Source organism: Macrobrachium nipponense, chromosome 10, assembly GCF_015104395.2.
Source record: "Macrobrachium nipponense isolate FS-2020 chromosome 10, ASM1510439v2, whole genome shotgun sequence".
NCBI classification, from domain to species: Eukaryota; Metazoa; Arthropoda; class Malacostraca; order Decapoda; family Palaemonidae; genus Macrobrachium; species Macrobrachium nipponense.
The window spans coordinates 72,155,071-72,173,394 of record NC_087204.1 but is presented as its reverse complement, the minus strand read 5'-3'; the positions used below and the strand labels follow the sequence as shown (position 1 = coordinate 72,173,394).

The 18,324-nt window shown below is 41.4% G+C and overlaps 1 protein-coding gene across 7 annotated transcripts in view; it reads right to left on the bottom strand.

The window, feature by feature from the left end:
- Positions 1-18,324, bottom strand: part of LOC135223682 (uncharacterized) — a 283,252-nt gene that overhangs the window by 43,963 nt on the left and 220,965 nt on the right. The gene's annotated exons all lie outside the window — the stretch shown is intronic.

Genomic DNA, 18,324 nt, shown 5'->3' with positions numbered 1-18,324 from the left:
TTCTGTGTCATAAGTATGAATGGCCCTTCGTCATTGCGGACGTCAGGTTCCTCCACCGGGTGCCAATTTCCTGGCAGAACATAGTTTGCTGGTGGACGCCGGCCATAAATGCCTTCTAGACACCAGAGCCTGCCACTCCCATCCACCCGCCACCGGCCCGTTAATGCCCTCTGTATGTGCTGCTGCGTCGTCCAAATACAGCGCCCTCCTGCGTGAATTCCCAGACATCTTCAAGCCAGAGCTACGCCAGGTGCCGGGAACACACGCCAAGCACAGCATCTATCACCACATCAACACCACGGGGCCCACTGACACATGCCAAGTTTCACCGCCTGCTGCCCAAGAAGCTCCAGGATGTTAAACAAGCATTTGCAGAAATGGAAAGAATGGGTATTTGCAAGAAGGCACCAAGCCCATGGACATTCCCCTCCACATGGTGAAGAAGCCAGACGGTTCCTGGATGCCCTATGGGGACTAGCGTCGATTGAACCTGGTTACAACACCTGACCATTACCCCCTGTCAAACATGCAGGACCTGACAGGAGCCCTCCATGGCGCCAAAATATTTACTAAAATGGATCTACTTAAATCCTATTTTCAGGTGCCAGTACATCCTGACGACTTCCAAAGACGGCCATCATCATACTGTTCAGAACATACACCTTCTCCTACTCTACCTTCAGCCTCAGGAATGCTGGGGCCACATTCCAACAATTGATGGACAGCATCCTGGGGAACCTACCTTTCTGCATCTGCTATGTTGATGATATCCTGATCTTTTCCAGGTTCCCAGAAGAGCACCTGGGATACATCCGGGCCGTGCCGAAACACCTTCAGGAGAATGGGTTGATTGTCAGATTCGACAAGTGTTCCTTTGGCTTAGAGAATATGGAATTCCTGGGACGTGAGATCTCCCCAACGGGTGTCCGCCCCATGGCAGTAAACAACTTCCCTACAACAAAGACAATCAAGTCCCAGCAGGAGTTCCTCGGCATGGTTAACTGCTACCGACGATTTGTGCTGGACATTGCTTGTATCATGTATCCCCTGACCAAGGTGCTGAAGGGGAAACCAAAGACACTGATGTGGGAAATGTCACAGCAGAGGACACTCAAGCAGATGAAGGCAGCCCTTGCCAGAGCCACCACCCCAGCCTACCAGGACCCCACCGCCCCCCTGAGACATACCACCAGCGCCAACAACATTGCCTGCGGAGCCATACTGGAGCAGATAGTAGACGGGTCCCCCAGCCCACTTGCTTTTTTCAGCCGCAAGTTGAAGCTGCCTTTGCATATCATCCTGTTTCATCCAGACACGATGGAAAACTGTGGGATTCAAAGCTGATGAATACATTAAGAAAGGCTTACTTTCATAAACGCTTTCTTGGGTTAATCTTTCTGTAGCTATTCATTTCTTTTAATTTAAATCAGTTTCACACGTATGGCTAGACCTGCTACCATAAGTATATTATAAGTACCTGAAAGGAAATATGAAAGGTGACTTTCATATTTCTATTTCAGGAATGAATAGTACAGACCCTAGCCTAGTCTCTGAGAAGCTGGAGGCTGGCGAATGGCCAGTAGTTAGGGGCCTTCAAGTTGTTCACTGGCCCTGGAAGCCAAGGAATGAACGGTACAGACTCTAGTCTAGACTGAGAAGATGGAGGCTGGTGAACAGTTGGTAGTTGTGGGGCCACAAGTTGTTCACTGGCCCTTGAAGCCAAGGAATGAACGGTACAGACTCTTCTGGACTCTGAGAATATGGAGGCTGGCAAACGGCTGTTGGTTGGGGTGCCACTATTTGTAACCTAACCTGAGAAGCTGGAGGTTGGCGAACGGTCGGCGGCTGGGGGGCTGCAGGTTGCCCACTGGTCCTGGAAGCCAAGGAATGAATGTTACAGACCCTAGCACAGACTGTGCGAAGCTGGAGACTGATGAACGGCCAGTGGTTGGGGGCCACAGGTTGTTCACTGGCCCTGGAAACCAAGTAATGAATGGTACAGACCCTAGCATAGACCCTGAGAAGCTGGAAGCTGGTGAATGGTCAGTGATTGGGGGCTGCAGGCTGTTTACTGGCCTTGGAAACCATGGAATGAACGGTCCAGACCCTAGCATAGAATCTGAGAAGCTGGAGGCTGGCGAACAGGCAGGGATAAGGGTCCATAGGTTATTCACTGGCCCTGGAAGCTTAGGAATGAGCATTACAGAACCTAGCCTAGACTCTGAGAAGCTGGAGGCTGGTGAACAACCAGAGGTTAGGGGCCCGCAGGTTGTTCACTGGCCCTGGAAGCCAAGGAATGAATGGTACAGACCATAGCCTTGACTATGAGAACCTGGAGGCTAGGGGACGGTCAGTGGTTATGGGCCCACGGGTTGTGCACTGGCCCCGGAAGCCAAGAATGAAGGGTACAGAGTTAAAAGAGAGTGGAAGATTAGGATCACCAACGTCATGAGAGACAGGGCATGCTGAAGAGGGAGAAGAAATTGCAAAATATGGCTTCTTCAGCAAAAGTTATGAACTTCTAACTTTTTCCAGAAGTAGCTACGAACTGTCAGTAGATATCCTGACTCTTCTCGCCCGTACCCTACAAGAAGTCCCACCTCCTCCCCCACCTGGCTAGACTCTGAACTTAGTTTTGCTAAATATTATCACTAATTCAGATTAATTAAGTTTTCTCTTAAGAGCTCGATTCATTATCGGATCCCTTTAGGATGTGAAATTTACTAAAACTTTTACTTTTATACTTTGGGAAACCTTACTGTCTCTTCCTAACCCTACACAAAAATATATTTTTTACCAGGAGAATGGTAAAAGAGAATAATGAAATGTGACATAAATAAAAGAAAAACGAAATGAAAATAAAAATAGACGGCACACTGAATAACAATGGAATCTTTTACACAAAACAAAAGGGAGGGACGGAGAAAAAGGAAAGGTCCCCCCATTCTCTCTCTCTCTCTGTCAAAGCACGTACACACGACAAAAGAGAAAAATTCTTCTCTCTCTCTCTATCTCTCTCATATATATACAAGTAAACACACGCGCACATGCGCACACGAAACGGTTTTAAGGTCACAGAGTACTCAGTCATGTGGGCCGTCTGAAAAAAAGGAAGAGAAAAAAAAAAAAACGCCGTGAATGGCTGTCTTAAGCGACTTCGACACTTGCGATTTTTTTTTTTATTTTCTCCAAAAGGTAAAGGAACACATTTCCTTCGGTTCCAAGAGGTTTTTTCCTCTCTCCTCCCCTCCCCTCGTGACGCACTTCTCTATTCTTCTTTTCAAAATGAAATTTATTCTTCTTCTTGCTTTACCTCTGCTGCAAGATTTTAGGAATGGAGTTCTCTCTCTCTCTCTCTCTCTCTCTCTCTCTCTCTCTCTCTCTCTCTCTCTCTCTCACACAACTGTTTTCAACCATTCTATTAAGCTTAAGTTGCTTCTCCTATCTTCTCTGACTGCGACCAACGACCAACCACACTCGACTAATTGCTACGTTTACACCATTATTTAGGTTAAGAAGAGCAACAGTTTGTAAGGGAAACGGGCCGAAGTTGTTCCCTCATCCCCGCGACCGGGATCGATTTCGGGACTGCGTGTGTGTGTGTGTGTGTGTGTGAGAGAGAGGAGAGAGAGAGAGAGAGAGAGAGAGAGAGAGAGAGAGATTGATTCGTGTAAAGTAATGAAAATAATAAAAAGCCATTAATTGATCTTAACATTTAAGATTTAAAAATACACAAAGATTAGAAGTTGATAACAAGTAAGGGATTTGATATATATATATATATATATATTATATTATATATATATATATATATATATATATATATATATATATATATATTATGTGTGTGTAGAACTCCATAAATATGCCATTCTGAACTTTAGAAGGCAATTCTAAGATCTTCTTTCCAGGTTGTGTGAAGTCGTATTGGAGGTGGAGGAGAGAGAGAGAGAGAGAGAGAGAGAGAGAGAGAGAGAGAGAGAGAGAGAGAGAGAGAGACTAAGATCCCCTCGAAAAACTTTGTCATAATAAAATAATAATTTCATTCGCATTCCTAAATACCCTATATAGATCATTTCAATGATAATCTTGAATTTACCAAAACACCCCTGATTGGCCGTGAGTCCTTCAAGAATTCCTTTAAGTTGATTTTGAATGTCAAAAACACCTTTTGCATTTGAAAAACCTTGAGATTAAAAACAAATTAGGAGTCGAAGGTTGAATTTTAATATGCTGAGAATGATGAATCCAAGTACTAAACACATCCAAGAATTTTCATCCAGTTGACAAGACGTGACGACGACTTGAAGGCTGAGCGAGCAGTCGGTTGCCACAAGCGGAAAGGTTTCCGGGAGAAGTTCGACGCCGTGGAAACTGCGTGCGAAGTGAGCATCGAATCTTAATTTGAATATAAAGGGAGCAGAATCCCCCCAACCCCCTACCTAGTCAGATAATAAAATATGGCGACCTTACAAATCGGTAGCAGACGCAATATAATGCGTCAGTGTAAGTGAGAAGTTCAATAATGATTTATTACTGGCGCTCGATTCCAGTAAATACACACTTTCTGACTTTTCACAATAGTCAAATTTACACATTACGCATGTAAACCGTAATGACACACATTTTAATACACTTGTCCATTACAGAAATACGAGAAGGACCGGTGCTAGAAATTGCAGGGCCCAATAAGATAATATTACAGAAATGAAAACAAATTTTTTTTGTCTAATATAAAAATCATTTTCCAAGTGAAACTTTTCTGTTAATATAGTATATGCATAATACTTCCTCATTCTTCATCTCATGTTTTTGGCAGCGGTTTATCCCTCTTCGAATACAAGATAGGCTTCAAACGGGGCCCAATTTGACCAAATTGGTTAAATAGGCTTAAAACGGGCCTTGAATACGAGTCAGTAAACACTTGTTAAATATCATTGATAGGTCTGTTATTCGAAAGATATAACCTTCAGATTTCCTACCGAAAATTCTTGTAAAAGGAAGTCTTCTTGAAGATATGTTTGACTATAGAAAAGAAAATAATGCATTCCCCAAAAAAACCGCAAAAAGAAGAAAAAAAAAAACAGGATATCCAGAAAAATTGGCTAAAAATAAAGAAGCACCCTCCCATCAACCAACGTACTGACGGACACCTTCAAAATACAATAATGAATAGACTAGAATATAGATTTTAGGCCAAAGGCCAAGTGCTGGGACTTATGAGGCCATTCAACGCTGACACTGAAAACCTCGCAGTTGCACTATGAAACAATTGTTAGAAAGGGTGGAAATTAAGATGAAAGCAAAAGAATATGAACGGAGTTACAGTGATAGGAATGAAAGGGGTTGCAGCTACGGGCAGATAGCGAGCTGCAGAGAATCTGTAAGTAATGCCTACAGTAGACCACAAGAGGTGCACTGATGGCACTATCCCCCCTACGGCGATCTTCTGAAGAGGGCAAAGGCAAAGCGGCTACCTCAAAAAAAAATTAATAATTAAAAAAATGGACACAGCCAAACAGACGACAATAAATGGACGCATCAAATTGACCCCCCCCCCCCCCCCTCCCCCCCCCCCCCCCCTTACCCCCCCAAAAAAAAAAAATATATAAAAAATAAACACTTCAATGAAGTCGCCAGAAAAAAAAAATAAAGATACACTTTCAAAAAGTCGTGCCACCATGAGAGGAACGTTCCCCAAAAAGACTCCAAAAGGAAAGAAATACCAAATGAAAAAAAAAAATAAACAAATAAAATCGCAAGAAAATCAAACTGATAAACGGTGAGATTAGAAAGGGACCTTTATTAAAGAGACGTTAAGAACAAAAGAAATAGGAAAAAAATAAATAAAAAATAAATAAATATATAAAAAAAAGGAAAAAATTGAGAGAATAAAAAAGCGCCAAAATTGAGGAGCTTGAGGAAAGGCGCCAAATTAATTCCATTCAAAGCCGCTTCAATTCGATCGGCGCTGACGTCGAAACTTTCGAGCTGCTCCTAAAGGGACGCGAGGCAGATGGTTCAAAGCCATTAACCTGACTTTTATTACCACCTGTTCCCGGAAGAAGAAGAAGAAGAAGACATCAGAGGTTGCGATCAATAGGCCCCCAATAAATTTCCAGATTATTTTTCCCTGGCGCCGCTGAACCTCTCACTTTAATTCTGTCATTAAACCGCATTGGCAACCAAAAACTAAGTTGTAATCACTGACCGATTTAGCCGTTATACTTTTTATTGGTATTTTATGTATCATAATAACATTGAAAAGCTATTTAAAGCAATTATCTTTTAGTCTTGACTCTTGACACTCCGCCAAAGTAATGGATGATTATATAATAGATAGATGTGATTTTATTTACATATTGGTGTTAGGCATTATGCCAAGCACTGGGGCAACGAAGGCCATTCAGCGCTGAAATGGAAATTGACAGTGAAAAGGTTTTAAAGGTGTAACAGGAGGAAAGCTTCGCAGTTGCACTATGAATCAATTTTTGGGAAAGGGTGGAAAGTAAGATGGAAGAAAGAGAATACGGAAGGAGGTACAGTAAAAGGGACGCTGCAAAGAACCTTAAGTAATGCCTACATTGCACCGCATGTGGTGCATCGACGGCACTAACCACCTACGAGGAATCCATAGATGCGCGCTTTATCTTAAGATTGTCTACAATAGATTAGAATAAAGTTATTTGGACTATTAGCCAAGAAGAGTCGATTTTCTTTTGTGATGGATCTTTTCTGACGTTACATTATTTTCTTTATATGTAGAAACAATACTTTACATAATCTGGACTTAACTAAAACAAAGAACAATAAAATTGGCGGGGTTTACACAGAAATCCTTCCTTGTATTATCGTTAGGGCAATCACAATCATCATTCACACATTGCACCCATTTTCGAGCGACAGGCCAACAAGCCACGAACTTCCATAAGGTGGCCTCATGTTTACGAAAAAACGGAAAAAATAAGACAGCGAAACAACAAATAAATAACCAAAAGGAGTAAAGGTTCGCTGGAGCGAGCCCTCCAGAAAGGTGAAAATAAGGTGTGCCCAACTCTCGACACAGGAAATGAAGACAACAGCCACAATAAAAGTAATCAGGAATGCTGGTAGAGCCCCCGGGGCCAGGGGAAGACTAAAACAACCCACTTGAGTCTGTAGTTCCTACAACAACGTGTAAAGTTCTCTGACACGACATCTTTTGAGTACCGAGTACGATGTCTCAAGTTCTCTTACATGAGATACCAGACTGACCAACAAAAAGACGTCGGATTTCCTGCACCTTGTTCGAAATCCTTCGTAAAATGTCCAAAGGTTGTAGAGTGATGTCCCTGGTGCGACTTCTGAAGTCCGTAGCAAGGACATCTGATGACCCTACCCCCACATCTGGAAGTCCACAGTATGGAGTCTAAAGTCCTAACTTTGCCTACCTGAACTTCAGAAATAATACAAAAGATTCTCACTGGATTCCTGTTATGAACCGAGAGAGAGGTCCGCTCCAAGTTCGATATAATGATAAACAAAAAGGATTCAACACCAACAGTTGAAACTGGGGATATGAATATAGAAAGAAACACTATCACAAAATCACAACAAAGGTTTATTTACAAGCTTACTAACAAAGATAAATGCAGAATGGTGTCTCCTATTTACATAAAAAGGCAAAATCTTACAATGCGTGAACTAGGGGAACAGTGGGGTAATGAAAGTACTTGCTGGCCAGCTTTGTGACTTGAAGCGATGCCTTCACAAAGGAGAACGGTGGAACTTTAGTCATCTTCTTGACTCCGTGCTGCGGAAAGCAATGTCTATTATTGATACTTGAAGGGCAGGAACTCCTCGAAACCTCTAGTAGAAAGTTTCTTCTCTCAAGGCTTGCTCAACGTCGAAATGCCTCGGTCGTCCACTCCCGGACAACTTGACCAGAATCCGATCAAACTCACGAGCACCTTTTCCTCTCTGATCCTTCGTCTGTTTCTTCTTCTCTTATCTCTCTCTGGTGATCTCTCACAGATGATCTCTGCTCTGATCTCTCACTGATCTCTCTGCTGGTCTCTCACTGATGATCTGATCTGTGACTCTTACTAATGATCTCTCTCTTCTCTTACTTCGTCAGTCGTATTTATAAGGCATTCTGGGGGTGGGGATTACCAGCGAACGTCACAGGCTCCCGAGACGACGGGAACGATTTAGAAGAATCTCGACGGAATATCGCATCATATTTTGCTGCGTTTCTCACGACACTTCGGCGCGTGTTGTGCTCCACAACACGCCCGACGATTCCAGAACAACCGCGAGAACAGGGCCTCCAACACGCGCGAGAAAGCCTCCTTGCTGCAGAACTTCTCAAAGATGCGTTTTCCTTTTCTTTAACTCGTAATTCTTTGCTATAAAGCAATTACCATGACAGTTCCTACCACAGAATTCAGAAATACCACGGGATTGACAGAAGGCAAAAGATCTTGAGAGAGAGAGAGAGAGAGAGAGAGAGAGAGAGAGAGAGAGAGAGAGAGAGATACTTACTTCGAATAATCTAGAGCGTTTTCTTTCACAGAATTATACAATTTATACCTGAGCGTCAGTCATGGAAAATACTGCAGCATCATTATTCCTTATACAAGAACGTATACATAATTCGGATTCAGGACCCTCACATATTTTGTTTTAACTAGCTACTATATCATTTAAATCCTCCCCCTATGCATATCAGGAAACATGGCTATATGATAACTAACGTTCCTGTTTCTAACTTATCTCAATCATCTTTTTTGTTTTGTTCAAATTGCGCTTGAAAAGTAACAGACTTGAAAGAATGGCATGGTGTGACCTTTACGCACGGAATGTACTCTGTATATAGCAAACATTGCAATAATTTCTGATGAAAAATATAAGTGCAAAAGTACGAAAGCAGCAGATTCCAACAACAAAAAAGGTTTATGGTGTTTTTTCCTGACTAGCTCAGCTACTTTCAACTGCACAGCTTGGAAACTCTTCCTAGCTCCAGATTTCCCTCACTTTAAGAGGCCTTCTTCCATTTCTTTTCCTCTTTCTCATCGTGTCTTATTTTCATGATTGAGCAACATAAAGGAATTGGGTTGACAATTTCCTTCTTGCTAGATCTAATGTATTACGACCATTTCACTGAAACAACGTTCCCCGATTTTTGAACGTAGCAAGGTTCTCTCAAGGGAGAGCATTATTTAGATTTCATGACTTCGGATAACGCTAGAACTTGCACACTAAAAATTAGTTTAAAAATTTCCAGACCTCTCGATAAGCTTTGGGTACTAAGGGTATTAGGTGAGATATTAAGAGGCGTGGAAAATAAATGTCGTGAAGTTTTCTTTTTGATGTTTTCACTTTACCGTTCTTTCACAGATATATGACTTTGCTTATAACTTCCTTAATAGATCGATATATGATTTTGGTTATAATTGATTCAGATCTTTTCAAGACATTTTTTTTTCATGTGTCAGAACGATTCTAAATGAATTTTAAAAGTTTTATGCTTCTCGCTGCACGAAATTTCTAAGCAAGGACGAATAAACATTCTGCAGTCTGTCTCAAAATACGGCTAAGGATGCGCTACTATCTACAGCTTCTCCAGAGCAAGTCCAGTTTCAGGGGCTACTCGATGGGTGGGTCTAGCTAAGCCATAGGATAAAACAAGAGAAAAGAAAATGAAAAAAAGTGGGGATTAACAAAAAAGAAACGAAAAACCTACCTCCTACCAATTGAAATTGGGGAAAACAGAAGCCGAAAGAGAAGTCCAACACTGCATTGATAAAAGAGACAGGAACTGAATTTCTCTCGCTATCTGTGGCTCTGCAGCGCAAGCATACTTCCCAGGCATGACCCCAGAGCGAAACAATAGCCAGCATTAAGATGGGCGAATTCTAAAAAGCGGAAGTGACTCCGCCGAAATTTCTTCCTATCAATTATGGACGGCCGTAATCCTCCATCAGGCTAATGGTCCATTTGTGACAGAACTTCGACGATCAAAAGACTGATTTCGGGTCCTGCTCATTTCCTCAAAAGAGGAGATCCACTCGAGTATTTTATAGTCTGCAATTTCCACCAATTTCCAGCGCGAAGCGTCATCAACTCTCTCTCTCTCTCTCTCTCTCTCTCTCTCTCTCTCTCTCTACTGGCGTCCCAGGTCCCGGCTCTCATTTTGGCTTCTTGTGGTCCAACCTGTTACCTGATTTTATTATTATTATTATTATTGTCGCTTAAACCTGTCAACTGTTTTTATTATTATCATATTATTAAGGCGAGGTGGTAGCAAAGCACTACTTGACCATATAATGCCACTCGCCATTACTGATCTAATTCAAGAAAATTTAAGCAGTCAAATTAAACACTGGGGCACTCTCGGCCATTCTGCGCTTTAGACAGTGAAAAGAGGGAATTGGACAGTGAGTGGAAAGCAACATAGAGAGATCCAGTTGTTTGAGAAACGAAATACAAGGATCTATCGGTGGAGACGGGACAAACCCACAGCTGCACTCAGAAGTGAGTTGACAGTTAGAAGTGTTGAACAGCGAGATTGAAGAAAATAGTTTTTACAACTCCATCACTGCCCAGTATTTCTGTATCTGATTTACTTATTTCTGGACTATTTTCATCGATTCTCTTTACCGTTTTTCTGAATACCATTGTTCGACTGCATTTTCTCTTCCAAAAAATGGTGGCCAAATTTCGGTTTCCCGCTATTTTCGTCTGAGGAAAATTCCTGTTGAATACATAATTAAGGAAAATTTAATATTCTACAAAACATACTCTCTGCATATTCGCCATGAATAATCATTTTAATGGTACTCATAATTTTTTTACCCTTATTCAATTCTGTGCTGATCCTGACATCATTCATTCACTTACTCTATTACTAATATTGTTTACACATTTTGGTGCTTCATTACAAGCGGGTTAATTTATCAGCTGTACATGTGCACGTTAAGTAATAAAAGACCGTACTAGCGGAAAAAGTATTACTGCTGCTAACAGAAAAGACTCAACTGACCAACAGAACAAAAGGGACGCCTATCAAATAAAAACTAAGATAAAAAAATTGCATATGATTGATTTCAAGATACATTGTTTATTTTGCTTTGAAGTTTGCTGAGAAATAAAAAAAAATCTTTTAATAGACGACAGGTTGTTGATGAAGTGATCACCTCACACTGTGGAAAAAGTGTGTTGGATAAAACTGACGACTGTAATGATGACTCAAAAAAAGAGTAAAAGTTGTGGTAGTTGGTCCTCAGTGTTTGGTTGCAGAATAAGCTAGATAGGAGGCACCATGGATGATCATGGTGCGGTAAGTTTTTCTCCGTGAAGAAGCAGCAGTTAAACAAAAACAGGCAAACGTCAACGACCTGAGGATTAAGATACAGTAACTGGTTTAGAGAAAGTTTGTTCCTACATGGAGGGTGGTTATGATTATATTACTCCCATACTTTCTTCTAATTTGGTTTTCAGATATTTTGCACTTATCTTGCAGGATTGGTTCTGAGGCAACACATCAAGCAATTCCTGCCCACTATCTTCAATGCAGAAACAAACTTTGGCTGATGTAATCATACACAGCAAGGGATAGTATTCCCATCATTTACGAAAATAAAATGATTGTTTACGGTTATACATTAGAATGATATATATCCATATCTGTCTTTTATCAACGCGTACTTATTCAAAACAATAAATAAGCGACTGCCTAACATCCCTCCAAGAAGGGGAAGATTTTGTTTGATTCATGATTATGATATTGTACTTGCAACTTTATTCACAACTCTACATTAAGAATTTGATGTCGTTGTAGAGATAATGAGTTGTAATTTATTGTTATGTTAAAAACGTCCCTAAAACAAATATAAAAAAATATGTATCATGAGTTGAAGGAAGCAGTATAGGAAAGCGATTCGCCACTTTTTTTTTTTTATCTTAATACCTGAAGGGGGGCCCGGGTGGAGGGCTAACTCTTGCCACAATTCACTTAATAATAGGAAAGAAGTAAAAAGGCGCAAAAAAGTCAAGACTAAATATATCTTGTTAAAAAAGACGTCTATTTTTATACAATATTAATGAACGAGTTTAAATTAGAACTGAGAAGTTGGTTCAGTTTTTTATGAATTGGGCAGTGAAGTTTACTTTCATTATAGTGACACGTATCATAAAAAGACATCATTAGCCTAGGCCTATACCAACTTAGCTGTATCATATGTGGATATAGTTTTAGATTTTTAATGTATGACTTGGACTTATAATGGTCTGGAAATAGCGTTGAAGCGTCTAACTGTGAAATGAATAACGCCTATAGATAATTCATTCATATTCTGATCAGAGCGTCCGAGACGATTCCCACTGTCACGAAATTGGCGCTAACCTGTCCGTCCACGTGTGCAAATTACCTGTCAGTCGATCGGAAGATATTTAGGTAAGATCATCAGTTCTCTGGTGAGTGGACTGTCTCCCCCTACACACTGTTCTCTACAGTTAAGTTTTAACGGCAGTTTTGAGGAACTGGTACAAGAAGTGACAGGTCAACTTGATCGTGAATACATGGCCCTAGGTTGTTGAATTCTGTAAGCGAGAGAGAGAGAGAGAGAGAGAGAGAGAGAGAGAGAGAGAGAGAGAGAGAGAGAGAGAGAGAGAATCATTCAGTTTTTCCAGGCAGCCTGTTAGTATGTATGCATGCATGTATGTATGTGTGTATGTATGATGTATGTGTATAAATGTATGATATATATATATATATATATATATGTGTGTGTGTGTGTGTGTGTGTGTGTGTGTGTGTGTGTGTGTGTGTAAATTCTAAAGGGCCCCATACACTGAACGATTGTCGTTATCGACCCACACACACACATACACACACACACACACACACTATTCATACAGTATGAACGATTTCCGCACCGATTTCAGTCTGAACAAAGATTTTGTCTCGAGAAGACAAGGCATCATCTCTAGGAGAGACGCGCGCGATAGCGTTATATAGGCAGACAAACCCATACATTGAACATGAGTCAAAGACTTTGCATTTGAACGATCTGTGTATGATAGACTTTAGTCGTAAGCCAGCAACCTGGTCATGACAGATTCCCGCTGAGATCGTTCAGACACGAAGCTCCGCCACTTTTGCATTCAGACAAGCACATACACAGTGTTTTAGCGAACGATACAGACAGCCTTAACTGAGTGCAAGAACATACGTTAGTAAATAAAAGCTTATAATTAAAACCATAATCCACTAGATTTGTCATAAAAACCTCACAATAATATTCAAACGAGAAAAAATACATACGTTTTTAGATAATTATATTGTATTTTCCAATTCTGTTATATATATATATATATATATATATATATATATATATATATATATATATATAAATATAAACACTCACACATATACATTATATATATATATATACATATATATATATGTATATATATATATATATATATATATATATATATATACTATATATATATATGATATATCTTCAGTGTGGGTGTCCTTACAGACGTTCTTACGGAGGAGATGCTGATGATTTGACCCTTACAAACACACACATTATAAATAAATAAATAAATATATATATATATATATATATGTATATATATATATATATATATATATATATATATATATATATATATATATATATAGTACACACACACACACACACACACATTATATAAATAAATATATGCATAATATATATATATATATATATATATATATATATATATATATATATATATATATGTATATGTATATATATGTATATATATATATATATATAATATATATATATATATATATATATATATATATATATATATAATATATATATATACACTCTGAGAATTGGGTTGAGCTCAGGGAGTTGGCACAGGAAAGAGACATATGGCGTGAATTCATTGAGGCCCTATGAATCCCGTGGCTGCCAGAGGATTAAGTAAGTAATATATATCATACATAACGTGTGTGTGTTTGTAAGGGTCAAATCATAAGCATCTCCTCCGTAAGAGCGCCTTTAAGGACACCCACACTCTGAAGACAAACTGGAGTCCACAAATGTTCTTCATCTCTCTGAAGACACGAGGAGCCGCAAGGACTCACGGACAGGGACGGATTCCTGGAAGCCCCACCTGTTCCGGGTGCCATATTTCACTAGTCTTTAAGAGTTTAGGGATGGGAAAATTAAGACCAATCAAAGCACGTGGAGCTGATCCATGACGTCACAGCACGCTTTTTAGCTATACTATGTCTCATAGCCATTACTGCCAGGCACAATGCCAAAGAAAAACTTCCCATTTCATAACTTACAGCTTGTATGACCTATACATTTTAGTCATATATATATATATATATATATATATATATATATATATATATATATATATATATATAAAGATAATGCAACACTTATTCAACAAACAATATATTCTTCAAATGAGATACACCGTGAAATATATTAAGCGTTATTGGCCTCTCCCTCTTTATTCCTGCCCACAAAGTCGATATTTACTGCATAAATAATATTGTCATCGCGAGTTGCTAAATTATATACTTGAACATGCGTGTTTAACGCCATTTAGAAAGAGTTGCAATAATACTTGGGATGAATCAAACAATATACATGATGGAAAAACTGATGGTATGTTAAAAATGATGGTATATGACCTGTAATTAGTACTACAGACTACAGCCAGGAGGCCAAGAACTTCGCGGCACTTCGACTCCCATCAAGATTCTTGGACTTAGAAAGTGACGATTTTAAAAGCATGGAGCATGGAACATTTTTCAGGCGTTACTGCCTGTTGCTTCAGGCTATAGAAAGGTATTAAGTACAGAACTAAAAATAATAATTGCCTTATGCTTAAAAGAAATGTGGAAGATACAGTTTTGATGACAAATTTATGCACGCCGTAGGGGGATAGTGCCGTCAGTACACCTCATTCGGTGCAATGTAGGCATTACTTGAAGGTTCTTTGCCGCGTTCCTTCGGCGCCTAGCTGCAACTACTTTCATTCTTTTTACTGTTACCTCCGTTCATATTCTCTTTCTTCCATCTTATTGTCCACCCTCTCTTAACAACTGCTTCGTAGTGCAACTGCTTTGAGGTTTTCCTCCTATAACACCTTTCAAACCTTTTACTGTCAATTTCCGTTTTAGCCCTGAATGGCCTTAGTTACCCCAGTGCTTGGCGTAATGCCAAAAATCTATGTAAAAAAATGCATGCACTTAATTTAAGGGATACATTTGACCATTGAGTGTGAGCTTGGATGAAAATAGTAATATACTCATATACTATCGTTATCCCTGGCTTTGATTAATAAATGTTGAATATTTGCATATAATTTTCTGTTGAAAGAGAATGGAAAAAAAGTGTCATCCATATTTACTTTAAAGCATAACACAGTTCTAATAAATTTATGCATCAATTCTGCTCTAGTTCAGCTTAGTAAAAAGTCTACTGTAACTCCGTAAATAGGTAGTATTCTGTACTCTTATAATTGCTAAAAGTATTACATACTAATGAAATACTCATTTGGATTCTTTGCACACAATGAATGACAAGTACGAAAGGTTTGCTAAGAATAGTAAGTAATTTAACAATCAGTGTTTTCTTTGTACACAATCAATTTTAAGCAAAAATCCCGCAAGGGCTTGCTAAAAATACTCGATACTGAATTTTATTATCACTTTTATTTGTAAACAATGTATGAAAAGTAAAAATCAAAAGCAGATATTTTCAAAAAACTTTTTCTATACTTGTACACAATGAATGACAAGGACCAATCAGGCAAGGACATCTGGAAGGTTTTATGAAAACGGAATCCACCTCAAAAAGGCAATTTTTTTTACTACAGCTTATCAAGTACACCTTGAAAAACAACTGTATTCAGATCAGCTGCTGACAGGATGAGTTTGTCACGTAACTAAATTTGGTTACAGTAGGCTAACTTAGATCACCAAAACAACAATACCGTAGGTTTCCTTAGGTTTCCTTAAAGGTACATTAGCTCTTGAAATAATTTAATGAATGAAGCTGATATTGTGTCCCTGTAAATAGTAGGGACTATATCAGTCTAATTCCCGTTCATGCCATAGTAATGACCAGTATATGTCTTACACAATACCAATTAATGTGCATTACTACTAAATAGCATATGTCCATAGAAATCGGTAGTATAAGCCTACTCCCTCTCTGTATGTTGCCCTACAAACAGGTCAGATACCATCATTTTTACCATCTTGTATGTTGTTTGATTCATCCCATGAGTTATTGCAACTCTTTATAAATGGCTTTCAACACGCATTTTCAAGTATATAATTTAGAAATTCGCGATGTGAAAATATTTACCAAGAGGGAGAAGCCCATAATGCGTAATATATTTCACGGTGTATCTCATTTGAAGAATATATTATTGTTAAATTAATGTTGCATTATGTTTCGGTATAGCCGACTAAAATGTATATGTCATACAAGCCGTAAACTGTGAAATTGAGAAAAAAGTATTTCTTTGGCATCGTGACTGGCAGCAGTAATGGAAAGACGTGGCTTGTGACGTCATGGATCAGCTCCACGCGCTTTGATTGGTCCTAATTTTCCCCATCCCTAAACTCTTCCAGACTTGGGAAATATGCTTCCGGGTGAACCCCGAAAAATTCCGGGAAGACCCACACTGAAGCAAGTGGCAGATTTTGAAATTACGATTTCCCCTCGAGCTGGCTGCGGAACGGACAGCGGCTGGTGGACCACTGAACGCTCACTGGATCTTTTCGAGGGAGGCGCCCAAAGCTGGCTGGGGAACGGACGGCGGCCGGGGGACTGCTGGACACTCACTGGCCCTTTTCACAGGAGGCACCTGAGTGTGGCTGGGGAACGGACGGCGGCCGGGGGACTGCTGGACACTCACTGGCCCTATTCACAGAAGACACCTGAGGCTGGCTGGGGAGCAGATGGTGGCTGGGGGACCGCTGGACGCTCACTAGCACTTTTCACAAGAGGTGCCCGAGGCTGGCTGGGGTACGGATGATGTCTGGGGGACCGCTGGAAGCTCTCTGGCCTTTTTCAAAGGAGGCGCCAGAATCTGGCTGGAGAACGGACGGTGGGCGGGGGACCACTGGACACTCACTGGCCCTTTCATAAGAGGCACCCAGGGCTTGCTGGAGAATGGATGGTGGCTGGGGGACGCTGGGCGTCAATGGCCCTTTTCACAGGAGGTGCCCGTGGCTGGCTGGGGAATGGATGGCAGCCGGGGAACTGCTGGATGCTCACAGGCCCTTTTCACAGGAGGCGCCCAAGGCTGGCTGGGGAATGGATGGCAGCCAGGGAACCGCTGGACGCTCACTGGCCCTTTTCATAGGACGTACCCGAGGCTGGCTGGAGAACGGACGGCGGTTGGGGGACCGCTGGACGTTCACTGGAATTTTTCTCAGGATGCGCCCGAGGCTGGCTAGAGAATGGACAGCGGCTAGGGGACAGCTGGGCGCTCACTGGCCTTTTTACAGGAGGTGCCCAAGGCTGACTGGAGAACGGATGGCGGCCGGGGGACCGCTGAACGCTCACTGGCCCTTTTGACAGGAGGTGTCTGAGGCTGACTGGAGAATGGACGGCGGCTGGGGGACCGCTGGACACTCACTGGCTCATTTCACAGGAGGTGCCTGAGGCTGGCTGGAGAACGGATGGTGGCCGGGGGACTGCTGAACGCTCACTAGCTCTTTTCACAGGAGGCGCCCAAGGCTGACTGGAGAACGGACGATGGCTGGGGACCGCTGGATGCTCTCTGGCCCTTTGATAGGTGGCGCCCGAGGCTGGAGAACGGACGGCGGCTGGGGGACCGCTGGATTCTCTCTGGCTCTTTGATAGGTAGTGCCCAGGGCTGGAGAACGGACGGCGGCTGGGGGACCGCTGGATTCTCTCTGGCTCTTTTATAGGTAGTGCCCAGGGCTGGAGAACGGACGGCGGCTGGGGGACCGCTGGATTCTCTCTGGCTCTTTGATAGGTAGTGCCCAGGGCTGGAGAACGGACGGTGGCTGGGGGACCGCTGGATGCTCACTGGCCCTTTTCACAGGAGGTGCCCGAGGCTGGCTGGAGAACGGACGGTGACTGAGTTAATGCTGGACTCTACTGGCTCTTTGAGAGGAGGCATCTGAGGCTGGAGAACGGACGGCGGTTGGGGGACTGCTGGACGCTCACTAGCCCCGCAAAGGAGTCGCCAAGGTTGGAGAATGGACGGCACCCAGGGGACCTCTGGACGCTCACTGGCCCTGTAGAGGCGGTGCCCGAGGTTGGCGAATGGACG